Below are 4708 nucleotides of genomic sequence, written 5' to 3' on the forward strand. Positions count from 1 at the left end.
GTTCAGGCAGGAAAGCCGTGGCTGGATCGATCCAGTCTTCTTTGCCTGGTGGAAACTCCGGGTTCCACCTTTCCCTCTCAACGACAATATCAATCTTTTGGTACCAAGGAGGAGAAGGGACAGACGTGGTAGACAGATTGATCAGGCTGCGATGGCAGAACAAGGAGATCACGTGGTAGACATAGAACAACCAGTTCATGAGCAACAGGCTCAAAGAAATGGAGCTGGTAATGGAGTTGGTCAAGGGCTGAATCAGGGTAATGTTCATCAGGAACAGGTGCACCACAAACAAGCTTATGTCCACCAGGGACAAGCTCAAGCTCATCAACAGAGGCATCAGGCCAATGCTCAAGCTCAAGCTTGTTGAGATCTTGTTGGTAGACCAACAAGTGCACCACCAACCCCACCCTTTCCAACAACAGCAAAGAAGATATGAGCAACCCCAAGTCTATGTTGGAGAGAATGACAGGGCCAATGCTCATCAGTATGGAGCTGGTATTCAGGCACCACCTGTGCAAAACAACAACTTTGAAGTGAAAGCATCATTGCTGAATATGGTCCAGAACTCAAAGTTCCATGGGTTAGCAATGGAAGATCCCTTGGAACACTTGGACCAGTTTGATAAGGTGTGTGATCTGACCAAGATAAATGGAGTTTCAGAGGACAGCTTCAAGCTAAGACTATTCCCATTCAGTCTTGGTGACAAAGCTCATCAATAGGAGAAGAATCTTCCAAGAGGCTCCATTCAAACTTGGGAGCAATGCAAGCAAGCCTTCTTATCTAAGTTCTTCTCCACCTCATGAACTGCAAAACTGAGGAACCAAATCTCTAGCTTCACTCAGCACAGCAATGAGAGTTTTGGTGAAGCATATGAGAGATTCAGGAGCTACACCAACCAATGCCCACACCATGGGTTTAGTGAGGCTTCTCTTCTCAGCACACTTTATAGAGGAGTTCTTCCCAAGATTAGAAACCAGCTGGATACTGCTTCAAATGGGAACTTTCTGGGTAAAGAGATACATGCTGCTTTAGAGCTAGTGGAGAACTTAGCATTGAGCAATGATACTTATGGTGAAGACTATGACAGATCAAATAGGTCTGAAGGTTCAAGCTCAGAACAGAGGCTCACCAGAGAAGTTAAGGAGTTGAGAAGTGAATTAGACAAGTTGAAGTTCACCACTCAGAAGCCAATGCATTTTGTTGGAGAGTATGAAGAACCTTCTCAAATTTTTGAGAACATAAGTGAAGAAGGTCTTACCCAATAGGAGCTGAACTACATTGGGAATCAGAGGTTCCAGAGATATCAATATGGTAATGCCAATCCAAACCTCTCTTACAGGAACACCAATGTAGCTAACCCACAAGACCAGGTGTATCCCAACTCTCAAGCTCCACAGAACTTTGTTCCCAAGAACAACTTTCAAGGATCTTTTCAACCAAAGAATCAGTTTGGTCAGAATCAAGGTTTTGGTCAGCAACAGCAACCATTTCAGGGTCCTAGTTTCAGTACACAGCAGCAAAAGGCACCACCAGGGTTTGGTCCTCCACAGTTCCAACAGCAAGCGCCTGTTCAACAACAGTTCCAGCCACCACCGGTTCACCAACAGCCACAGATGGGTTCAGATATGGTTGGTAACTACTACAACTACTTCAGGGTCAACAGACTATGCAGCAGGAAATCAAGGAACTGAAGCAAAACCAGGCATCAAGCTCAAGGAACCAAGGTCACCTACCTGGAAAACCAGAACCCAACCCCAAGGAATATGCCAAAGCCATTACACTGAGGAGTGGCAAGGAGTTACCTGGTATTGAGAACAACAAAGTGATCATTGAGGACAATGATCAACCTGAGGGGGAGGCAGCCTTAAAGTATGATCAAGTTGCTGAGAAACCAAGGACAGAAAAGGGTAAAGAGGTAGCAAAGGAACCAGAACCAGAGAAGAAGTATGTGCCACCACCTCCATACCAACCCAAGCTCCCATTTCCAGGGAGATTTAAGAAGCAACTAGTGAACAAGGCAAGAGCTGTATTTGAGAAGGCACTCAAAGAGACACCACTCACAATGCCTCTCATTGATGCATTCTTAATGATGCCAAAGATGGGGAAGTTCTTGAAGGATGCAATTCTGAACAAGACAAAAGAGCTTCAAGGCATGGTAGTACTAAGTCTTGAATGCAGTGCTATCATTCAGAAGAAGTCCATTCCAAGGAAGTTAACTGATCCAGGGAGCTTCACACTCCCTTGTGCCATTGGACCTCTTCTATTCTCTGGATGTCTTTGTGATTTAGGAGCATCAGTCAGCTTGATGCCATTCTCCATAGCAAAGAAGCTGGGCTTTAGAGTTTTCAAACCTTCAAGGATTTCTCTTATCCTTGCAGATAGATCAGTTAGATTGCCTGTAGGTATGTTGGAAGATCTACCTGTCAAGATAGGTGGTTTTGAGGTTCCAACAGATTTTGTTGTGCTGGAAATGGATGAGGAACCAGTAGATCCTCTCATCTTGGGCAGGCCATTCTTAGCCACTGCAGGAGCTATTATTGATGTGAGAGGTGGGATAATAGAGCTTCAACTTGGGTCTGAAAGGCTCAAGTTTGATGTGAATGAGATGATGAAGAAACCCACCATTGAAGGTCAATGTTTCTATGTGGAGACAATGGACCAGTTGGCTGATGAGTTGCTTGAGGAACTGAACACTGAGGATCCTCTTCAAGCTGCTCTAACTCAAGAACAAGGAGAGAATGAGCTCTTGGCTGAAGCAAGTGAAGGGTATAAGCTGTATCTGGACAATGCAAGAGAGCTGGGTCCTGAAACAAGGTTTTTGGAGCTGGAACAAAGAGGCTCTGAAGTCTTTGCTATCAAGGAATCAGTCACCAGCCAAAGCAACGTGGACCAGGACTGGAATGAGGCTGATGCACCCTCTGTTGAGCTCAAGCCTCTACCAACAGGGCTCAGGTATGCGTTCTTAGGCCTGAACTCTACTTTTCCCGTGATCATAAATGATAACTTGCTGGAGCATGAGGAACGTGCATTACTTAGTGAAATAAGGAAATTTAGGAGAGCCATAGGGTATTCCTTGGCAGACATTAGAGGAATCTCTCCTGATATATGCACCCACAGGATCCACCTGGAGGACCAAGCCATGTCCTCTATTGAGCACCAACGTAGACTTAACCCCAACCTTAGGGAAGTGGTTAAGAAGGAGATACTGAAGCTTCTTGAGGCAGGGATAATTTACCCAATCTCTGACTCAAGATGGGTGTCTCCTGTTCATGTTGTGCCCAAGAAAGGTGGGATCACAGTGGTGAAAAACGATAAGGATGAACTCATAGCTCAAAGAACCATAACTGGCCATCGCATGTGCATTGACTATAGGAAATTGAATTCTGCTTCTAGAAAAGATCATTTCCCTTTACCATTCATTGATCAAATGCTTGAAAGGTTAGCTAATCATCCTTATTTTTGTTTTCTCGATGGGTACTCGGGGTTCTTCCAAATTCCCATAGACCCCCGGGATCAAGAGAAAACAACATTCACATGCCCTTATGGCACTTATGCTTATAGGAGAATGCCCTTCGGTTTATGTAATGCACCGGCCACTTTTCAAAGATGTATGATGCACATTTTCTCTGACATTATTGAAGAGAAAGTTGAGGTGTTCATGGATGACTTTAGTGTCTATGGCTCCTCCTTCTCGGATTGTCTTTCAAATCTGTCACAGGTTTTGGAGAGATGTGAGCAGCATAACTTGGTGTTGAACTGGGAGAAGTGCCACTTCATGGTGCAGGAAGGAATAGTTCTTGGGCACAAGATATCTGAGAAGGGCATAGAAGTAGATAGGGCAAAGGTGGAAGTGATGGTGAATCTGCAAACTCCCACTTCAGTTAAAGGGATAAGGAGCTTCCTTGGGCATGCAAGGTTTTATAGAAGATTCATAAAGGACTTCTCAAGGATTGCCAGGCCCTTAACAAGACTGTTGTGTAAAGAAGTGGATTTCATCTTTGATGCTGATTGTGAGGAAGCCTTCAAGATGATCAAGGAGGCATTGGTTAGTGCACCAATAGTTCAGGCACCAGACTGGTCCTTTCCTTTTGAGGTCATGACAGATGCATCTTATTTTGCTGTTGGAGCAGTGCTTGGGCAAAAGAAAGACAAGAAGCTACATGTCATCTACTATGCCAGTAGAACACTTGACTCTGCACAAGAGAAGTATGCCACTACTGAGAAGGAAATGCTGGCAATAGTTTTTGCATTTGATAAGTTCAGAAGCTACCTGGTGGGATCAAAGGTCATTGTGTATACTGATCATGCAGCCCTCAGGTACTTGATGACCAAGAAAGATGCCAAGCCAAGGCTGTTGAGATGGGTTTTATTGCTCCAGGAGTTTGATATGGAGGTGCTTGATAAAAAGGGGATTGAGAATGGGGCTGCAGACCATCTCTCAAGGCTGAGGATTGAAGAAAAAGTCCCCATAGATGATGCTTTGCCTGAAGAGTCTCTGATGGTGCTCCATTCCTACTTGGAGTTTGAGGAAGTAGAGAGCATTCAAGAAAGGAGGATGCCTTGGTTTGCAGACATAGTGAACTATCTTGCATGTGGGGTGGAGCCTCCTGAATTAGATGCTTACAAGAGGAAAAAGTTCTTCAGAGATGTCCAGAGATACTATTGGGATGAGCCCTACCTCTATGTTCTGAACAAGGATCAGCTATAT

General features: G+C 44.6%; 1 non-coding gene across 1 annotated transcript; it reads right to left on the minus strand.

Moving 5' to 3' along the window:
• Window positions 1-809: 809 nt before the first annotated feature.
• LOC112084722 lies at window positions 810-916 on the minus strand. Its single transcript, XR_002898383.1, has one exon. It is a non-coding gene; the product is annotated as a small nucleolar RNA R71 (small nucleolar RNA).
• Between the last annotated feature and the right edge of the window lie 3792 nt (window positions 917-4708).

Source organism: Eutrema salsugineum, unplaced genomic scaffold (assembly GCF_000478725.1).
Source record: "Eutrema salsugineum unplaced genomic scaffold, Eutsalg1_0 scaffold_4, whole genome shotgun sequence".
Lineage (NCBI taxonomy): Eukaryota > Viridiplantae > Streptophyta > Magnoliopsida > Brassicales > Brassicaceae > Eutrema > Eutrema salsugineum.